The sequence below is a fragment of the Lissotriton helveticus genome, chromosome 1_1 (genome assembly GCF_964261635.1).
Source record: "Lissotriton helveticus chromosome 1_1, aLisHel1.1, whole genome shotgun sequence".
NCBI lineage: Eukaryota > Metazoa > Chordata > Amphibia > Caudata > Salamandridae > Lissotriton > Lissotriton helveticus.
Window position 1 is genome coordinate 255,298,384 of NC_136057.1, and position 23,430 is coordinate 255,321,813.

Here is a 23,430-nt window from a genome sequence, read left to right on the forward strand (position 1 = left end):
TTGGAACAAAATCACCACCGACCAACTCCTCGCATCCCTCAGCCAAAACACTCCCACCCTAACAACGGACCCAGACCAAGCGGCCACAAACCTCAGGCAATGGATTACACACAGTGCGGACGAACTAGCACCCCTGAAAAAACACCAGTTGAAATAATTCAGCAAAAAAGCTCCCTGGTTCAATGATGACCTTAAAAAATCCAAGAAAACTTGCCGCATCCTGGAGAAGAATTGGAGAAAAGAACCAACCTCAGACAACATGACCTCCCTCAAGACAGCCACCCGCAAACACCACCAACTGATTCGTTCCGCCAAGAAATCAGCATTTAAGGACCGTCTCGACAACAACTCTCATAACAGCAAGGAACTCTTCAATATCGTCAAAGAATTCACCAACCCTCCCGCAGCATCCAACGACATCACTAACTCCCAAGACCTCTGCAATGCGCTATCCTCCTTCATCTACAACAAAATTGCCGACATCCACAACAGCTTCAAGAACACTCCCAATGACCAACTCACCCCACCCCCCTCTGATCCCACCCCTCCAACTAACTACCTCAATTCCTGGAACCCAATCACCATTGAAGATACCATTCGCCTCATGAACTCAATCCACTCTGGCTCACCTTCTGACCCCTGCCCCCACTACATCTTCAACAAAGCTGACTCCATCATCGCTCCCCAACTCCGCGATGTCATCAACTGCTCCTTCAACTCAGCCACCTTTCCAGAAGTATGGAAACACGCCGAACTCAGCGCCCTTCTGAAAAAACCAACAGCAGACCCCTCAGAACTGAAAAACTACCGACCCATCTCCCTCCTCCCTTTCCCGGCCAAAGTCTTTGAGAAAGCCGTCAACAGCCAACTCGCAGCCTTCCTTGAATCCAACAACTCCCTTGATCCCTCACAGAACGGCTTTTGAGCCAAACACAGCACCGAGACCGCCCTCATTGCGGCGACCGACGACATCCGAGCACTCCTGGACAACGGTGAAACAGTGGCCCTCATTCTCCTCGACCTCTCCGCCGCCTTCGACACTGTCTGTCACAGCACCCTCATACAACGCCTCAACAACATCGGCATACAAGGAAAAGCCTTGGACTGGATCATCTCGTTCCTAGCCGGGAGAACACAGAGAGTCCGACTTCCCCCTTTCTACTCAGAGCCCACCGAAGTCATCTGCGGCGTACCTCAAGGCTCCTCACTCAGTCCCACCCTCTTCAACGTCTACATGAGTCCCCTCGCCCCCATCGCACGTCGACACAACCTCAACATCATCTCCTACGCCGACGACACCCAGCTGATACTTTCCCTCACCAAAGACCCCAACACCGCCAAGGACAACCTTCACAAAGGTATGAAAGAAGTAGCCGAATGGATTAAACAGAGCCGCCTAAAACTCAACTCAGACAAAACTGAGGTGCTCATCCTTGGATCCTCCCCCTCAGCGTGGGACGACTCTTGGTGGCCTTCAGCTTTGGGATCAGCGCCCACACCCACTGACCATGCACGTAACCTTGGCTTCATTCTAGACTCCTCTCTCTCAATGTCCAGACAAGTCAACGCCGTATCGTCCTCCTGCTTCAACGTCCTTCGCATTCTCAAAAAGATCTTCCGCTGGATCCCCCTCGAAACAAGAAAGACTGTCACCCATGCACTGGTCACGAGTCGACTGGACTATGGCAACACTCTCTACGCCGGAATCACAACAAAATTGCAGAAAAAGCTCCAGCGCATCCAAAACGCATCAGCGAGACTCATATTAGACATCCCGCGCCAAGAGCACATCACCGGTCACTTAAAAAACCTCCACTGGCTTCCCGTCAACAAAAGAATTACTTTCCGCCTTCTTACCCACGCACACAAGGCCCTTTATAATCTAGGACCAGAATGCCTCAACTCCCGACTGTCCTTCTACTATCCCACCCGCCAACTAAGATCATCCATTCAAGCCCTCGCCGCAGTCCCGCGCATCCGAAAAACCACCATGGGCGGCAGATCCTTCTCCTTCCTGGCTGCCAAGACCTGGAACTCACTCCCCACCCACCTCCGCCTTACTCAGAATCACATCTCCTTCAGAAAAGAATTGAAAACTTGGCTATTCGATAAACAATGAACCCCTCCCTCTAGCGCCTTGAGACCCTCTGGGTGAGTAGTGCGCTTTATAAATGCTTGAACTTGAACTTGAATTGAGAAAGAAAAAGTGCATGAGGCTCATGTGTACAAGCCAGAGTTGCAACAAGATAGGTCTATTAGTGACTACACCAAGAATACTTTTTCAAAGTTATTGCTTGAGTATATTAAAACTATGAATATAGATGATTGCTATGTTTGAGTAAAATTGCCAGCATCAGTGTCAGAAGGGGTGACCTATCACCACCTTCCTCTTACATATGGAGTAACTTGCAGTGTAATTTCAAGTTTGTTTTACAAGACTGGGAAATTGGAATATCATTATTCCAATGTAGATGAAATATTTGCAAAATTGAAGATTGATGCCACATTAAATAAAAGGAAACATGCAGAGGTGATGGGAGAATATTTTCTAGAAGTAGATGAGTTAACACATGAGTATGCCTTTAATCATAATTTGACATGTAAAATGAGAGTTGAGGAAAAGGCATTTTTAAATATGGTTGAGGAAAGAAGAATTGCTTACAAGCGAAATGAGAAAATGAAACATGCAAAATCTAAATATTACACATTTGATGATGAGAATATTGAAGATAAGAATGTGAATGTAGCAATTAATATAGATGCACCAATGTTGGGAAAATGTTGTATTAGAAGAGATAATTCAATGTATGACAATTATGTTGTGGGTGCAAGTCAATGTGAAGACACCTAAAGAATTATAGGGGGTTGGGGATTTAAAGGAGGAAATGGTCCTGTTTTTCCTGGAATTTATTTCATTTGTGGGAATAGAGCCTATTATAGACTTCCAGACCATTGATTTGGGACATGTTATGTGGGTTTGGTCTTTCCTAAAATTTTCCATGTAGATAGAGGTACTAATGGAAAGCATGAGATAGGTAAAGTTCTAAGTAGAAAAAGATGAGAAACTGTGTTAGAAATAATAGGTGATGTATTTGGAGCACTGATACCAGCAGTGGGAATTTCGTTAAATGCAAATAGAATCAGAAAATTGTCTACAATAGTTGATAAATTATCAACAGATACAGCAGGAGGATTCCTGATGGTCAATACTGAAATGGTTGCTATGAGAGCTATGGTAATGCAAAACCGACTTGCCCTTGATATAATTTTAGCAAAAGAGGGAGGAGTCTGTGGAATTTTGAAAGGTCAACATTGTTGTACTTATATTCCAGATAAAAGTCAGAACATTGAAAAGTATATTATAAATATTACAGATTTGCATAGAGAAATTGAACCACTGGAGGTTGAAGGTGTCCTTGTAAGGCTGGGTAAAAGTTTCTCAGCAATTAAGCATTGGTTTCAAGAAATAGGTAGTTCAATTATAGGTAAGATACTAATTCCAATAACAGTTATAGTGATAGTGATTTTCTTTATAAGATTATGTTGCATACATAAAGGTAGGAGAAATTTTAGACAAGCTGTAAAGAAAAGAAATGAAGAAAAGTTGGCAAGAATGAGAGAAAACAGTGAAATAGAAATGGAAGAAATAAGAGAAAAGATTTTCAAAGACTCTAGAGAAAAAGAGACAAAAGTATAGATGACATTAACAAAAAGAAATTGAAACATGTTCTGTTAAAATTTCAAAGATTTTGAGAGTTATTTGGTGATAGAATCACCAGATGAGGGAATTGATGGAGCAAGGTGGCAAACACAAAGTTTTGTGTACCCCTCTCGAAGTTAATGTCCCATAACGTTAATATTTACTAATTGCACGTTTTTGTGAAATTAACCAACCATAGAGTAAAATGCACACATTATTTTATTTCTATTACACATGGGGATACTAATTTTGCTTGCATGTGGCAATAAAATCAGCTAATATGTATTGGTATTGTGTTGGGAACTAATGTGCAGCTTAGTCGTAAACAAACGCAATTTAAATGTGCTTGTTGTACACGTTTCTATGTTAAGAGGTGGTCGAAATTGTAAGTATAAAACGCATTTATGTGGCTTATCTGCTAGGTAACAACTAATGGGAAATATTAGTATGGTGGGAGGTAAACAGAATGGTTTTTAATTCAATAATTAACATGAATTTGTGTTTGTTTCTATGATAGTTCCAAAAGTGGCTTCTGAGGCCTATGGGGAAAATAGCCGCTTGGGTAAATTGTGAGCAAGAGTTGGACAGTGCAGGCGCGCCAATACCTGCAAGTCAGAGTGAACTGCCTGTGCTCGAGGAGGTTCAAGGCTACCATGGCCCGGAACCTAGGATGGGTGCCAAGCATGGACGATGTAATGCTCAGAGCCTGAGAAAGTTGATGCATGTTTCAAATGCAAGGAAGCGCCTAGGCCACGGACTGACTTAAACAAAGACCCTTTATTTTCCCGCTGACACGTTGTGAAAATGATGCTGTAATGGTGAAGAGATGTTCACCCACCCCGATTTTGTCCAATCAGAAACCAAATAAGTGATGGTAGCTACATTTCAGATAGATTAAGTTAGGGATTTAGGGTATAAAAACCCCTGGGTTTGTCTAGATGGGGTCGCCTTTTCAATTTCTATCGGAGATGCTGCCCAATTGCTGACCGATTCCTGGATGTAAGAACTTTGATGCTTTTTACTTGTTTGCTTTGCAGGATTGAAAGGATAAGATGAGGGTGTTAGTTTGGGATGTTAGGAGAGAATGATTTTGGAACTATCTGTTCTTTACTAAACTTTAACTGAATTCTAAAATGCGACTTTTTCTTAGCTCAAAATAAAATGATCATTTTGAAATAAAGTTTAAGATTTTACTGAATAAAGAATTGATTAATGCTTAAATGCCAAGGTTTGCTATTAATAAAATTGGGAAAATGGAATTTTAAAAGCTGGTCTTGTGATTTTCCTACGCCTAATTTTCATTCTAGTAGATCCATTGCCACTATGATGGTGTGTCTGAAAAATTCAATATTGGAATATAACTATGGTAAAGTGTAATATTCTGCAGGTGTAAATAATAAATAGTTAAATAGGTTTAGACGCTCCACCAAATGTTACAGCATTTCTCCATTACGATTCACCAGAGCCTTGAAGCCAAGTGTAAGTGAACAGGGTAAATGCGCAGTGTTATGGGCCCCACTGATGCATGAGTTGTGTGTTTTAAGGTTTCAGGGAAATGGTGAGTATTGATTAGAAATGATTTCTGGAGCCACGCTGTGGCATTTGCACTGGAGATCATATTTGGCCTTGGAAATAAGTTGCTATGTTTTTACGGACTGCCAATAGTGTGGAGTGATGTTCGGCCATCTATCACCCCATCTGGCATTGTTCCAACCATCCATAGTTCCAGTTCTTGCTTTCATGTATTATAAGTTACATTTTTGTAACTCTGGTGGACAATGTAGGTTGTCCACAAGAGCTATTTGGTACAGTGACAGTGCTGTGAACCGCAGTCCACACATTTTTATCAGTATTGGTTTCAGGGACGGCCGGTAGGATTTTGAACTGCTGGGGCGTATGCAGACCAAATCAACGTATGCAAGCGAGCGCAGCTAGTGAGCCTGGCGGCAATTAGGGCGGTTTGGGGGGGGGGTCCTTCCCTGTGAAGAATTTGTTTACAAATTGCCATCTTTTTGGTGCGATTTTCAGCACTATTTCTGTAATAAATGGACTAAAAATTCAGTTCCTCTAGGCATTCATAAAATAAAAATTGTATGGCAAGAGTGCTGTGAGGCCTCACCAGTGACATCTGTGCGCTATCTACACCACAAGTGCCAAACTTCCAACTTTCTCAACACTCGTTCCTGAGTGTTGCAGTGTCCCTGAAATCACATCCTGCTAACAAATGAGTTGGCCTCTTATACAGCAAAAGCAGAGAAACTGTAAAGACATTTAACAAGACCATGGGATACAGAAGATCCTGACTCACCTGTCTGGAGATAGACCACCTCCAGAAGCCCTCAGGAGCATCAGCGATTTTAAGATGCGAACCCTCCTCAAAATGGGCTCTTCCAACCTAATAGCAGTAGCAGAAATCTGGGGCTTTGTGGTATGCTTTCTGCTAATCTCAACAAAGTTGATTGCTGTTACTATTATTATGTATAATGCAAAGCAGCAGGCAGCATGCCTGCCTTTAAAATGTTTCCAGGATTCTGCTAAATTTACTTCTGGATTACAGGCCCTAAAGTTATGTTTGTGCCCTGCTGCCCATCTGGCTATGTTTGTCGTGTGTAGATGCCTTTGAAAGTGCAAGAAACTGATGTCATAAAATAGCAATGAATCTTACTGCACTGATGCTAACAAACATTCACTACTAAAAGATCCCATAAGAAAGAACAGCGTTCATACACCCTTCGGAGTCCAGTTGTGCTGGCTGTCACTGTGCTCATAACTACACTACTGACAAACATATGCCACCCGCTGCAGTCTACCTGAATACATTGAACAGAACACGTACTTACCAATAACACCTACCACTGTGCAACAACAAGCACAAATGTCCAGCATATTGGCTAACTCTTTTCAATTCAGACTTTAACCCATTCCTCTATGCTTTGCTTAGCAAACGGTTTCAAAAGGCATTCTGATCATATGAAATACCAGAACAAGACCTGCACAGTTGCTCAGTTGCTTAAAGCTGCGCGCATACTTAAAAACCTTGAAGTGCACGATTGTCTCAACCTAATATAAACTTTTTTTGGCTTGTACTTATGTTGGTTGTCAATTTACCTACTCATATACTATTGTGCAACCTCCTCTGATGTATCTGTAAAACATAACTTTTATCCCAATTTTTTGTCCAGAATTTTTACCTTTTATCCTGAATTTTTGTCCTGAATTTTGATCTTTTGAATTTTAAGACCCACCATTCTGAATTTTTCAACCCATGCCAGTTGGCCACCCTATACCACATGGTGGCCATGTCTATTCTTGAGCAGAGAACCCAAGGAGAGTGTTTACATATTCAATATGCATGATTCTTAAAATAATACCAGCTCATCCAGGCTACCCCTAAACCTAAAATTGTGAGACCTGTTGGAGTGTGATGTCAGCAGTTATTGTGGCACTGGCATGGGCAGCGGTGAAAGGGGCAGCATGTGGTGCAAGTTGCAGGGCTCTGCCGTGACATTACATAGGCCCTGGCCCTTATTCTTAATTTACAAGCTAAGCACTGTTTTCTGTCTGTGCCTGAACGTGCAACCAAAGGCAGGTGTGCTGCACTTTATTGACTGCTATGCCTGTATCAATACCAAGCGTTGAAGTTTCCAAGCCCAAGCCGTGGATTGTACAGAGAATTAAATCTGCACATAATGAAGTATTTCTGCTGGTTTTATCGTCGAAGTCTTGATCTAAATTTCATAACAATGAGGTCCGTAATGGTCAGAAAACTTTATCTGCTGCTATAAATTTTGAGCAGCTGCATTAGAGTGGAGGGATGTAAATCTTGCTCTGTGAGCATCCTCTACTCCTGTGTGCCTGCAGCCTCATCTCTGCAACGGGATAAGTCCAAGGAGGTAGGGTCAAATTCCACCTCCTACCCACTGCTTCATTACTGTCTCCTGAAGGGAGACACAATATTGGCAGCTGCGACTAGTCTTGTGTCCAGGCCAGCCAGGTCAAGAGATGAAAACAGGATGTGATTTGTGTAAGGGGGATGTATATACTATCCATGGGTTGGTTTAACCCACTACTTCCTGTTTTTCTCTCCTGGCCGGAGGTGGAGTACACCTCAAAATTAATAACTGGGAATAGAGAACATGGGACGTAAAGATAATGGGTAAAACTGATGTTCTTTATGTTTTTTTCCATCATGCAACACAGAGAAGCTACTCATAGATGACTTGTCGATTCTCATACACTAGAATATACGTTGTTTCACCAACCACTTTATTGTATGGCTCCAAGTCATTTAATTAAGTTATTATACATAACAACTCAGTGGTAGCAGCTTTGTCCCTAGTAGAATGAGCTTGCGGTCTTTCCGGGTTTTGTCATTTTAGCAAATGCTTAGCAGAGCTAAATGCAGGGCATGAACCAGTGGCAGATGGCTCTCTTCTGCACACCTTGCCTTGTTTCACTCCAGAGAACCATACAAAGAGCTAATCATCTACCACGTTTTTCTCTGGTAGGATCTATGTAAAAGATAAGCTCAGCACCCTCTTGGAATCCAAGTAATGGAGTCTCTCCTCCTCCCTAGAGGGTGAGCTGGTAAGGTGATGTTCTGGCCAACATGTAACATCATGACAACTTCAGGTAGGAAGGATATCTGTGGTCTCCCATGCCCAGAAAATGAGCTCACCTGGGAAGGAGGTGGTGTACAATGGGTTAACACAGAGTGCTTGAAACTCACTCACACGCCACAACAATGATACGATGACGAGGAACACTTTCTTGAGGGTGAGAAATCGCAAGGAGCAGCTGTGGCTCGAAGGGAGGGTACATCAGAAACATAAGGACCAACTTAAGGTCCCACTGTGGCATGACGGATATAGAGGGAGAAAACAATATTGTAAACCATTCAAAAAATCTGAAAGGTACCATTTACAGTTTTCACAGTAAAGCCTTGCAAGGCTAGGGATAAAATAAATAAAGAAGCATCAGATAACTCTCCCCCCACCCCCCCGGGTGGTGGCAATCTGCCACATATAGCACTAAGCCACAAATTTGTTCAAACAACAAGCATATACAATTTTTGGCGAAGAATGCCAGGCTGCCAAAATGACATCTGTGGTAAATAAATTATTACCCTGGCAGAATTTCTAGGCATTAACAAAGTATCATGCATCAAGTGAGAAGCAGAGTCCGTGGTATCTGAGTTAAAATGGGCTTTATTCCAATAACTCGAGTCAAAGGGAGAATTAGTTCCATCACTACAGAGGTTCAGGAAGAGTCTTCTAACATTTAATAACAAAACATTATATTATATACTTTTTACTCCTTGTACATAGGAGCAGGCGCAACACAGAAAATGAGATAAGAGCATGTGGGCGTGCATGAGGGTGTGTACTTTGATGAGTCATAGGTGTGTGATAGGTAGGTGTCATAGGTGGGTGGGTACTTAGAGGAGGAGTTTGCATGACCAGCTCGAACTGTGCCCTAATTGTGCAATTTTGAGCATGACGTGCAATTGACGTGTAACTGGGAGGAGGCTGACTTTCAACCTAGCAGAGAGATCTCTTATGTCAAGGCGACCAGCACATCTAGTACAACTGATATCTAGAGTCAGCAAGCAAAAGAAGCAAAGGTTGTTCGTCACTAAAAGACAGAGAGGGCATATTTATTCGTTGCATGAGCCTTCTATGGGTGCAAGCACTGTGATTTACTTAAATGGAGACAGAATGGCTAGGCCTATCTCCCTCGGACGGGTTCTGTGTACTTTTCCTCAGATAACTGTTATTCATAATACTGTCTTGGCAGGCCTCTTGCGAGGTCGGAGGGACGTAACTGCAGCTTCAGTGTGTCAGGAGTCATGAACTGCAAATACATGGGCCTTATGCTACCTTAACGTTTGGGAGACTTTGATGACTGGCATTTCTAATGCAGGACATGATTGCAGGGGCCTAGTGATTCAGGCCACTACGGGAAATATGCATGGGTGACATGCACACACATGTAACATAGGGTATATGTAGTGGACATATTTGGTCAGGCAAAATATCATTTTCCTCATTCCCTCCTTGTCCCCTACATAACCCTTTAGGATACATCTATATTCATGAGACCGTATAGTTCATCATACAGAATCATTTGTTCATCTTTAACTCTTTGTTTACGTGGATGGGGAATACAGGCAGTGGCACACAGGCCGCAAATCGCCGGGCCACACTGCAAACAGAGACAGCAACCAAATACCATAAGTAGGGCCATTCCTAGGAAGGACATAACTTTCCATCCCCATGCAGATATTACACCCCAGAACCAACTGGACCAAGTCCATGTGCCTGGATCTTGATGTATGGCATGAGCAATCTTGTGGAGCCTTGTTATTGCTTCGTACACAGATGGTGCATTATCTGGGATGAAAATGCAACAACTAGATCGGATGACTCTACAAGCTCCGCCCCTATCCTCCAAGATGACGTCTAGAACGAGGCGGTTTTGAAGAACGACAAGTCTAATAGCAGACTGTTCCTGGGTCAAGTTCGCCAGGGCAGATGCAGTTATATTTACAACTGTTTCAAGAGTCCTTGTTAACCTGCGTATCAGTTTACTGTTTTGGACGGGACCTATGAAGAAAAAGAATCCTCTGTTGAAATCTGTATATTGCTCCCATGCTGTTTCAGTCTGATCGATACCTGCAGAATCTGTCTCTCTCTTTTGTCTAACATGTTCTAGTCGTGAATCTCTATGATAATTTGATGGGGCTAGAAAAACGGGTGGCAATAAGAATGCTATATAACAAGTCCCACCCCAGTCTAAGGGCAGATGTACGTAGGCTGTCTGACCGCAAATGAAATAGGTATGGCGTGATGTTTTGAAAGAAGATAGTCCTTCATCATTAAACTCTACTACAGTGTTACACTCGCTGTGTCCCATATGTACTGAGCCTTTCTTACTAACACATAAATCACCTTTTGCTGACAGGACTGATATAAACGGTGGGCCTGTGTTTTTTGCTTGGGCTGAACGTTTAACATTATAAAATTAACAGATGCATTTCCCTGTTCGTACTCTTCATTCTCTAAATCGGTTCCCTTTCTTTGGGGGAATCCGTCTTTGTCTGGAAAGCATGCTTCATTCATTACTTTATTCAGGTTTCCGTATATCCAGCCACCTGGATAAGCTATGTACCTTCTATCTATTGAGGTCATTAGAGCAAACCATGCTCCACACGAACCATTGTGTGAGAACGGTAAAGGGTAGAATGGCAGAACTCCCTTCGTTTCTCGATAAGGAGGCAGTTGGCCACATACCCAGCAATCAGTCGCATTGCTGGTCTGGTGAGAATGGTGTAACATTCGAATAAATGTATTGTTACGTAGTGCAAGTCGATATGACAATTCATGGGGAGGCAGGTCGCTAAATGTATGCTCTATGGTACTGTTACTGGAAGAGTGTATATGTGAGGAAATGGGAAAGAAAACATGTAGCAATAAACTGACACCAATTATAACAATGCACAGAATAAAAAGAATGATTAAGGTAACTATACATCTACTGCGTAATCTCTTGCAGTATTTTTCCTTCTTATCTCTCTTCTTGCTATTCTCATATGTGATCTTATACATGTCAGAAATCGAGTCTAACCGATTCACCACCGGGTGGGCTTAAACAATTAAACTACGTCTGACTTACTAGTTCTTAATCTAGACCTATACTCTTGCTGAGGGGTATTTTCTAGCAAAGGTCAGTGTTCTTTATTAAAAGTTTCAAAGTTCCAAAGTTCCAAAGTTCCTTTTGTAGTGATGAAGGTGAGTTCGGCCTTTACGTCCTTCCACCAACTTCGGCGTCTTCCAACGTGGTTCAAGGGGACTTGAACGATCAAAGATCCTGAGGAGTCCAAATTCTCCTGGTGCTATGGCATGTTCCTTGACCTGGGTGTTGTCAGGGAAGGCGGCAGCAACCTGTGAATGAAAAGAGAGTAGTGCAGAAATCAAGGAAGCCAGGTAATCTGTTAGCATGTTACTGTCAACATCAGTTATTTACTTAAGCATAGGTGTACCCCACATATATACTCCATAAGGAGATAGGCCTGTTCTGGAATGAGCTACCATACGCATGTAAAAGAGGGCAACCGGCAAGGCAACCATCCAATCCACGCCTATTTCTGTACAGATCTTAGCAATATTTGCCTTGAGGGTCTGATTATGTCTTTCTACAAGGCCTACTGCTTCTGGGTGTCTGACACAATGGAATTTCCATGTATAACCTAACAGAAGGGACACTTGTTTCATTAGTTCAGAGGAGAATGGCTGATCGTTATCTGAATAGATCACATGAGGTAATTCATATCTGGGGAAGTACTGCGCACTACTTGTCTGGCTGTTGTAACAGCAGTATAATCTGGAACTGGATATGCTTCTGTCCATCTAGACAGTGCACATACAACTACCAAGACGTACTTGTAACCTCTACATCTGTCCATTTGGATATAATCCGTCTGGAGAACTTCAAAAGGGTGGTCAGGAGGATGAAATCCGCCTTGTTCCACCGGAAAGCCTTTACCTGGATTGAACTGACAACAGATCGTACATGTTCGTACTTTCTGCTTCACTGCTGCACATAGGTGCTTGTTAAACCAAATATACTGTAAACAGTCTATCATCATCTATCATCTTCTCTCCTACGTGTGTTGGACTATGTGCTGAGAAGAAAACAATGTACCTTTTCCCTTAGTCATCTAACCTTGGTTAGTCTGGACCCCTCCTTGTTCAGTCCATTTCTTTATCTCATCTGCAGTGGCATGTGTCTGTATGTCGAGTACATCTTGTGTGGGATCCCTGACTGTCATGCTTTATGTCAGTAATGGTACCTCTGTCCTTGTCGTGTCTGTTGGTGTCTGGGCTGTCTGGGCTGTTTGGGCCATTACCCTGGGTAATGGTGTCTGTAACTTTGGTATGAGCTTTATATTTCAGGATAGAAATGGCTGTAGGTATATGTATGGCCTCTAACAGGGCCTGAATAAGCTGGCCATGCTGAATCATGGTCCCATGGGAGGTCAAGACTACGCCAAAGGCATATTGTGAACCTGTATAAATGTTTACTTTCAAGTGCTTTGTGTCAGAGCAATGAGCTCTGCTGCTTGAGCAGACAGTGTGTCTATTTCCTGTGGTCACAGCATAGGCTGCTACTATTTCTCCTGTACTTGTTCTCATGCATGATCCATCTACATAGAGTGTCAGGTCTGGGTCTAGAAGTGCAATATCTGTCAGGTCTTGTCTTGGTTTATTCATTACTTCCACACAGTCATGTGGTGATGCATTTACTGTACTTGAGGGCAAAAGCGTTGCAGGATTCAGAATGTTACAACGTCTGATCTCTATGTGTGGTTGAAATAATGTCAGTTCATATCCTGTCAGTCTCGCTACAGTCAAATGTAAAAATAAATAAAAATAAAAAAAAGCATAAAATGTTTACTGTGACATGGAGTCGCTAAAGCTGGCGCGTGACATAATGCTCTTTTTAATTCCTCAAATGCCAAGGTGTGTTCTTGTGTCCTAGGGAGAACAGTCAAAATGGCTGCCTCCCGTGTAGTTAACTGTATGAGTGGTTTGGCTAGATATGCATACTGGGGAATCCATTGCCTACAGTAAGAAGTGAGGCCAATAAAGGCACGTACTTCCTTTTGTATCCTGGGCTGTGAAAGGTTAGTAATGAGCTGTATGGTTCTTGTGTTAGCTGTCTACCGTGTTAGCTGTATACCTGGTGTATACTCGGATATATAGCTTTGAATCAACTCCAAGCCGGGCTACACTGAGATCTACAATTGAATGACTGCCAGATGCTGAACTCATTGCAAGAGCAAGACTCCTGCCAATTATTCTGTTTACACTACTGGGGGAATAACTATCCATTTGCAAGCGTGACATTATCTGAAGTCAACGAAGCTGGCTGCAAGGAAGAGCCTGACTCAGCTGGAGGACAGCCAATAATTGTCCGCGGAAAAGAATTGGAGGATGGCCAATATCAACAAGAGAGGCACTCCAAGAGAGAAAAAGCCCTCCCTTTACATAAACATGATTTACTGGGAACAAGGCCATCTCGGACGGACGGTGTCTCAAGGTCGAAAACACATTCCTTGTACTTCAAAACATATCTGTTCCCAGGCCGGAGCTTTTCTAACTTTAACTGAAGCAAAATTTAAAACGTGGTAAAAAGTAAATTAATAAAAACATATATATTTTTTTTGTAACTAAGTGACATGCTAGCATTTTAAAATAATTCTGTACTGCTACTAGCTGCAAGGGAAAAAATAAACAGAACAAAACAATCATGGCATGGAAACACACCATATTTTACTTTTTTGAAAATAACATGTCGAACTTCTTAATTCTGCATTGCATAACCAATATTTTTATAAGTGTGCAAGCTTTTCTATTCTACCTATTAAAAGGGCCAGATTCATATTTTTTCAAAAGGCCATGTTTTCTAATTTTAGTGGGGACTGTTCTCTGCACATATTAATTGAAGCAGCCTGTCAAAGTACATAGGTGAGCCTTGAAACTAGATGAATGCAACTTAAACTAATGTAGGGGACTCTTAGCAATGCATTAAGATGGTAGTGTATTATAGCTATCAAAAGGACCACGTTCATTAATTTACAAAGAGCCATTTTCCTAAGTGAGTGTGCTAACATTCACACGCTATTCTAAAGGGCAGCTTGCATTGGGAAAAATATTCTGTAGAAACATTCCTATTTAAAAAACACACTGTTCTATTACACTAATTAAAAACGCATTCTATGAAGGGTCTGATTTATATTTTCTTGTCAACCCTGAAAACATCTAAGCACCCTCCGTGCAAAACCCTTATCTCAATCCGACTGGTTTATTTACAACTATACCGACCTCTGAGCCAAACACATTAAATCAAGCGTTCCAAGGCATTTACCATTCAATCTGCAAACTGAATACGCCCATTGGATAACATGGCAATTCGCACCTCCACACAAAACATGCTTTTTCCACCACTTCCACAGCTCTGATCCTTTTCAAATTTGCCATCACAGTAGTCCAAGCTATTCCCTAAATCCTCACCAAAAAGCAACCAAATCCCTCCACTGGAACGGGTACGAATTTCCGCTCAAAAACACGCCCCCCCCCCGCAAACACCCAAAAAAAAACGCCAAAATTCCTCAACACCTTGTTAAAACAAATACTGCCTTCTCAATAAAAGATATTAACTCTTTGGCAGCCGAAGCACAATCATTCCCCAATGACTGCAGTACATGGGAAAGTCATGAACTCATCTCTCCACGTTATCACATAACACATACGCACATCTTCAAAACATTTTCTCTAAGCACTTGAAAGAGATCCAGCTCTCTCCTGCCTAACGTAATGGCTAGGGACCTGATGATAACATGCTCTGCACAAGCCATAACTACATGGCGCTATTTACAAGCCATATTTACAAGAAACTCAACAAGTCACAAAAATGACACGCTATTCACAAGGCATATTTACAAGGAGCTATACTTAAGAACATTCAACAAACTACTCACAAGTCTTAATCTCAAGTCGCTATTCACAAGCAACTACAAGCCATTCACAAGGCGTTACACACATGGATGTAACAAACTATTCACAAGTCTTAAGCACAAAGCGCAATTCACAAATAAACCAACTAGTTACTCACAAGGCACTTTCGCAGTCCAGAAGGGACTCGTCTAGATACAAGGAAATGAACTCTTCAGATGTTGTTGGCTTTAATTCTACATACTCTAAAGGGTACAGGTGGTGGCGTTCTCTATCTACTGGGTCTTTCTGAGGTGGTCACTTTAGCTAGTTTTTCTGACAGAACGGGATAAATACCGGTTAACAACGGCATTTCTTGGCTTGTTTAGTTCTCTCTGCTTTATTGAATTCTTTCTCTGTTCTCCTATGTCACTCTTTGCGCCATAACTCAATGGCATCTTTCTGAGAGGGTCTTGACTTCTTTTTCCAAATGGCGTTTAGCCCATGCTTATTATACATAAAATGACCAGGTGTGTCTCTAGGCCGGATTTTAACTGTCTATTCTAGTATACCTTTTCTGGTCCCTATCTGACGTAATCTTGAAAACAGAAACCAATACAATGGAAACACAATACACAAAAATAGACTGTAACAATCAACAATCATTCACACTAAACAATTTAAACACTGAAACAGATACAGATACAACCTAAACTGATACAGAGAGTTAAACATGTACTTGAAAAACAGTTTGTGCACTGAAAATACAGTACAACCATACCGGTCCCAAAAAATTGAGACACGTCTTTACCGGGCCCACGTTTAACTTAACCGTGGACCCGTCTTGACCGTTCCCACCTTTTACCGTGGGCCCGTCTTGACCGTTCTCATTTAAAATGAGCCCGTCTTGAAACTTGATACATTTCCCATAGTGGTACTCACCGGGAAAGCAGAACTTGAAACTTGAAGGCCTCGGAAACTTGACTTGATTACGCTTGCGCCTTGGAACAGGTGGACCTCTGGAGACCTCAGACCTTGCTCTCTCACGGGCTGGGCCTCTGGTTGAGACGATCCGCATTCCTCACTGCCTCACATGGATGCGTGGTCGCAGTCCGTCCTCCTCCGTGGGCTTGAGGGAGTGGCAGGAAGACCTGCTGGTGCGCTTTGAAGTCCGTCACGGCTGTAGAAGGGGGCAAAGACTAGACCCACAACTCCGGCGAGTGGGGAAAGGGATATGTTCCTATTCGGGCGCCAAATTATGTGGTAAATAAATTATTACCCTGGCAGAATTTCTAGGCATTAACAAAGTATCATGCATCAAGTGAGAAGCAGAGTCCGTGGTATCTGAGTTAAAATGGGCTTTATTCCAATAACTCGAGTCAAAGGGAGAATTAGTTCCATCACCACAGAGGTTCAGGAAGAGTCTTCTAACATTTAATAACAAAACATTATATTATATACTTTTTACTCCTTGTACATAGGAGCAGGCGCAAGACAGAAAATGAGATAAGAGCATGTGGGCGTGCATGAGGGTGTGTACTTTGATGAGTCATAGGTGTGTGATAGGTAGGTGTCATAGGTGGGTGGGTACTTAGAGGAGGAGTTTGCATGACCAGCTCGAACTGTGCCCTAATTGTGCAATTTTGAGCATGACGTGCAATTGACGTGTAACTGGGAGGAGGCTGACTTTCAACCTAGCAGAGAGATCTCTTATGTCAAGGCGACCAGCACATCTAGTGCAACTGATATCTAGAGTCAGCAAGCAAAAGAAGCAAAGGTTGTTCGTCACTAAAAGACAGAGAGGGCATATTTATTCGTTGCATGAGCTTTCTATGGGTGCAAGCACTGTGATTTACTTAAATGGAGACAGAATGGCTAGGCCTATCTCCCTCGAACGGGTTCTGTGTACTTTTCCTCAGAAAACTGTTATTCATAATACTGTCTTGGCAGGCCTCTTGCGAGGTCGGAGGGACGTAACTGCAGCTTCAGTGTGTCAGGAGTCATGAACTGCAAATACATGGGCCTTATGCTACCTTAACGTTTGGGAGACTTTGATGACTGGCATTTCTAATGCAGGACATGATTGCAGGGGCCTAGTGATTCAGGCCACTACGGGAAATATGCATGGGTGACATGCACACACATGTAACATAGGGTATATGTAGTGGACATATTTGGTCAGGCAAAATATCATTTTCCTCACATCAACCACATCCGGAGGAAGGTTAAAGGTGTTTGGTAGCTGCCGCACCATCTCTAAGCATAAAGGTGGAGATTCCAAAGGCCCGGGTGCAGAACCCTGCCTTGTTGCTGCGACAGCAGATCATCCTGGAGGGGCAGCCTGATTGGAGGACAGATGCTCAAGCCCAGATGTTCTGTATACCATACTCTATGTGCCCAATCCAGAGCCACTAGGAATGACTTGACCCCAGTTAATCCTGATATTCTTGAGAACTCAGTGCAGTGGTGATATTGTCAGATAGATATACAGGATTCCTGAGTTCTACTCAAGGTGGAATGCGTCTCTGAGCGAGAAGAGATTTGGAGACTCCAATGAGCAGATCTGCTGACCTTGCATGTTCTAAGCGGTGGAACATCAAGCCAAGGTTCTCCCCATTCATGAAAGAGACCTTGCGCCACCTCCAGGTGGAACTGTCACATGTGATTTGCAAGGCACCAATGAATTAACATACGACCTGGTATTGGATGAAAATTCCTTATTGGTCAAGCCATTTCCAGAGGCTCAGGGCCTCCCAGTAGACTGTCTGACATGAATCATGAATTCAGGTGGAGACCAGAGACCTCTGATCTCCACCTCTCCCAGAGATTCACCCAAACCCAGAAGCAATGCATCTGTCATCACTGTTTGATCTGAGGGGGGGAGGGATTGGAGTCTCCTGTTGACCCTATTGCGGTCCATTAATCAACACTGCAGATCCTTTGCAGTCTCTTTCGAAATCTGAATGTTGTCAGAAAGGTCATCTTGATGTTAGGCCCACTGAGACTTCAGAGCTCATATATGCTAGCTGGCATGCTCAGCCAGTAGGATGCAGGAGACAATCAGTCCTCGCAGACTCAGAGTCAGCCTCATTGAAATCCATGAACATAGCTGAAAGATCAGGGTCATACCCTGAATGTCCTGAACTCTTCACCAAAAAAAAAGCAATAAACCGGAGAGTGTTCAGAATAAAAGGGAGCATCTGAGATGGAATAAGGTGTGTCTTTAGCACGTTGATAATGAACCCCAAATATGAAACCTGGTTTGTGGTACTCTGGAGGTGGTTGATGACTGCCTTGGGTTGGCCCACCTTCAACAGCCAGTCATCGAGGCAGTTGACAAATGGAACCCCTGACCTCTGAAGGTGGGCTGCCACCTCGCCATCACTTTTGTGAACACCCAAGGGGCATTGGTGAGACCGAAGGGGAGCACAGCAAACTAAAAATGCTCCTATCCCAAAACTAACCACAAATAGCACAGATGGGCCTGTAGGACAGGTGTATGAAAATAACCATCCTGCAGGTCTAACACAGCCATTTAGGCAGAAGAGACCTAGACCTTTGCAAACATTTTGAATTACTCCTTCTGGAGGACGGGGTGAAAGGGCACAGGTCTAAAACAGAACAAAGGCCTTTGTCCTTTTTCGTCCCAAAAAGTAATGAGAATAACACCACGTCCTATTTCTAGTACAGGCATCCTCTCGATGGACCCTTTGCCCTAAACGGCTTGCCCTTCCTGCAGCAAAAAAGAAAGATAGTCCTGCGTCAGGCATTGGGGGGATGTTAGAAGGTGCAGCAGCATGGAAAGTAACAATAGGGCATACCCCTACTGAACAATTTGCAGGGCCAACCAGACCTAGTTCATGGCCTGCCAACCCGGCATGAGTTATCAGATCCTGCTTCCCTCTGAGTGGCTGTGCTTCACTAAGGGCGTCAAAACACAATGGATGGAATGCTTGAATCAATGTCAGTCACTGGAAATCACTTGGGGCTGCATCCCAATCCATAATTTGTTTCCCACCATGCCACCTCAATTTGGACCCAGTCATATGCAAACCAGTCTTGACCCTGCTTTAACAGGAACAGTCCTGCCTAAAATACCAGGCTAGGTCCTCCTTGAACCACAACACAAGCAGCCCAGGATTGGTTTTGCCCTTATTAGAGCTCATCACAGACTGGAGCCAGAGGCTGCCCCATAGAGGGTGCAGGAAATCCAGCTGGCACCAAAGGTGAACCCGCCGCAGTCATACAGGTGAACAAACTCTCTGGTATGTGAGTGAGGGCAAGGGTGTTGAGTCCCACTTACATTTCTTGTGTTTTTTCTTCAACTTACTCGAAGGCTTCCTCAAGACAAAGACATAGCTCTGGAATGACTCCTGTGATTTCTGGGTCGCAAACTAAAGTTTGACATGTTCCAGTCTCATTGTGGAGTCTTCCAGTGTAGTGTATGTCCAATATTACCCTTCATGCAGGACATACGCATTTGCGGATAACATATACTGTGGGCTCGGTGGTAAACTGACTCTGTAAACCCCCACCGAATATGTCATTCGCATTAGCTAGCTCGCAGTGCTACTAGAATCTCCTGTTATCAGAGAGATTAGTTTGTGCAACTTTCAGAACATAATAACCTCAGACGCGTGGAAACAATATACTACTTTTCACCCAGTCACTCGTGCTTGCTTTTTTTGATCTCAGAGAGATACATAGAAAAAACAGTCGAGCATGTTTACAATAAAAATGTATTGTACCATTGTTCTTCTCATGTAAAATAAGTGCGCTGCTATAACTGTAACACAGTAGCAGAGATATAATATCAGCAGTATAAAAAGGAATAGTATTGTTCTACCATTTTGCAATAGTCATGAACCTATACATGAATATAAAATGCATTTATAAAATAAAGTGTGTACTCTTAAGATGCCTGTCTAGATGTACCTAAATGTACCTAGCATGTGAGTAGGTGCTAAAGAGCTAATAAGCCTAAGATCCTTTATAATCTAAGAGCCTAGAATCTGAGAGCCAAGAATCACGCTAGGATGTAGTCGAACCCCCATACCTGAATAGTGAGAGTGTGCACTTCATCCTGGACTTGAGTGGGACACCCCGCAAGGGATGGTTAGACCACTGTCAGCTGGAGCGATGGCATGCTGGAGCCACAACGGCTCTGGTCAGTGTGTCTTTTTTCCCTCCTGCTTACTGATAGCAAGAGGTGCTATATTTATACAGTCTACGTATGCATGTTACCCATTGTTCAGTATGAGGATGACGTTGGGGATAAAACTTTGTGCGTAGATAGTAGAGGTGAAGTATGCCCCCCTGGAGAGTGTACTTATAAATTATTCATATGTGCTAAGGATGACATCTTAGCAATATCGATCGGGCAGAACCCACCCTCGTCATGAACTATGTGAAAGGTTTAGTCCTTAAAAGGAGACAGTCCTTATAAGGCGTTCAGTCCCTATAATGCATTCTGTCCTTATTTGCAGTTATGTCCTTATAAGGTTTGGTCATATGAAATGAAGGGGAGGCGATGTAGGGAAAGAGTATAATGTTCTCTAAACCTACATCAGGGTACCTAAATGAAATATAACACTGGTGCTTAGCAATGTAGAGTTTTGCCGTTAGGTCTCGTATGGCCTTATGGTTCTGTGGTTGTGATAGAGTATCTGTGGGCCAACAAGCTGGCAAGCATACTGCAAGCAAAATTAACTCCTGAGTGGACAATTGGAGTAGGACCCTCCCTGACTCTGCTTGGACTCTGACATCAGTGGGGTGCCTAGCAGGGGAAGCTGCTGACTGTCTGTGTTGGATCGCGGCAAGTGGTCGGGCCTTGCTGAAGCCGCAAGACAGAGCAAGACAGCATATATTAAGCTGCCAACAAATTACCACAAATTACGGCTGTGCTGTCGGATAAGGACAGGCGGCCGCGGACCGACGTGGTGGAGAATACAGCACAGTAAGGGTTCTATGCTTGGTGCCCCCTGGACCACTTCATAGTGGCAGCAGCTGCAGCGGTGGCAGGAGCACAGTGGCCAACCCTAGGTAAAGAAGATGATTCTGATGCTGGTTGTTCCTGCACATTAAACAGTTAAACAGTAAGCTGGCAATTGGATTTGCTTACAGAGCAGCACCAGCACTTGGGTATGAGCAAGGCTGGGGCTGGATGAGCTGAGTGGAGAGGTGCAGTGGTGCCAATGAGTAAGTGTTTATCCACCATATGAAGATGGAATTTGAGACATCCTTTGGACCAACCTCAGTTTGAGTATCTATTGCTATTGAGTCTACAGAAGCAGCTGGGGTGCATGTGCTCCACAGCTCTAGCACCAGTAGTTAAGCCCATGAAGGTACAGTTGGGTTCTCAACCTCCTGACTGGCACAGCTTACCGGCCTTCCCTCTGCTCAGCCTGATATCATGGAAGCAAAGGCTACTGATGTTCCCAGGGAAGGGCAGAGGGAGTTGAGGGTGATAGTTGCTATTTTGCTGGAGGCAAAAACAAAGGGAAGGGCACTCATATTGCTGGTGCAGGTTTGCTGGCAGCCCAGGAGCAGCTTGTGGTTCCCCCAGCTGGGTGTAACAGCTAGCTCCAGCAGCGCATCTAGCAATAGGCCCTTTTTTCCCAGCACTCTTGGGGAGGGGGAGTAGACATGACAGTCAAGAAACTTCATTTCAGGAGGCTGGTTGATTGACAAGCCTGAAAAAAAACTAACGCCAACCCCCTGAAAAATAAATCACTGCATGTGAAATTCCCTGAAACAATTTAATACAATTTGAAACTTTTAACTAAAAGGGACACATGTAGCAACAGTTTGGCCTTGGCTGAGTCAATTCCAGAACTTCCAGTAGAAGCCGAATCTTCCTTTGCACCTATAAGTCATTGACACCCGATAGTATAGAGGGGGCTTAAGGAACATGTGACCTTAAAACATATGGAATAGACAGCTATCAACAAAGAGTCTACTCTTCCTGGCTTAGACATTGATCCAAGTCAAAATCAATTCCAAAGAATAATTTTGGATTGCCTTCCTGGCATAGGAAGACACAGCAGGCATCCCCCAAGGTCTTTTACCCAGGATGTAGTTCTTAAGCAGGTGAGAGTTTCCCTACCAACTCTAAGGGGTCTGGTACCCCAGAACTGCATTTGAGTTCACAGTCATCGTGTAACTACCCCAAGAACTATGTTCAACTTTCGTAATCTCTACATTGTTTAGAAAGAATCTTGTCAACAATACTAGCTCTGCTGGAAAAATCAATGAAAAACTTTGATCATGTCTTGGATTCACTAATCTCCTTATCTAAGTCCTTCATCCTGGAAAGAGATCTTTATTGGAAAAGGCTACCTTCCCCTGACTTCAACTCAGGAGGCTAAGAGTGGTAGAGGTTGCCCAATCTGGCTTATATTTAAGTAAACCCAATGGAGACCTCTCTGTTTCCAACATCTGTTGTAAGTACTCTGGCCCACCACAATGTTGGTCAAGAAATAATGAGAGATGGAGCCCTTTGGGTAGCCAACAGATATATTCTTTACAAAGCCTGTTTGAACCAAATGTCATGGAAGAATGAACTCTGCCTTCAATTTCTCTTCCTGCTAGAGCAAAGTAAACTCTCCTTTTTCCCATGTTTGAAAACAAAGAGGATTCTGTATTGATGAGACCCACAGAGGAAAAAAAGCAAGAAGACAATAATTGAAAGACTGCCAGGAGAAGGAACCAATGCAGAATCTGCAAAAAGCATGCAAAAAATATGCGTTGACCCTAATTCTGTCCTGGGCACAACAACAGAGTAGGGTTTAATTGAGGCATTTTAATTGAGGAAAAGGTAGGAATTTCCCCCTCGCAATTTTCCCAGAAATATTTCCCAAATCTCCACCAAATCTACAAGTAAAGGACAACTTATAGGCATTGGTCACGCTCCCAGCCCGGATCTCCACCTACTAGAAGACCCTACATACGTTTTGAACCCCTAAGCCAAGATGTTCACTTCTAAAGTGGGGGACAAATTTGTCTATAGTTAAGATGGGAATAGTCAGGGACAGTATCTTCTATAATTCTCTGAAAGTTCCTTTGATTTTGGAATTTGTAGCTGTTTTTGGCCAACAAATCTATCTTAATAGGTCTTTCATATTGTGGTGTTTAGTGCCTTGGGTATTATCGAGGTCTCTAACCCGTGGTCTAGTGATGTTAGTGATTGAGTGTGGTTAATTAAATTCACGGCGCACTATGTGGCAGTTAACGGTT

The 23,430-nt window shown here is 43.2% G+C and overlaps 1 pseudogene; it reads left to right on the forward strand.

Moving 5' to 3' along the window:
* LOC144761676 (mas-related G-protein coupled receptor member D-like) overlaps window positions 1-22,562 on the forward strand; it is a 40,039-nt pseudogene extending 17,477 nt beyond the window's left edge.
* The last annotated feature ends 868 nt before the right edge of the window (window positions 22,563-23,430 follow it).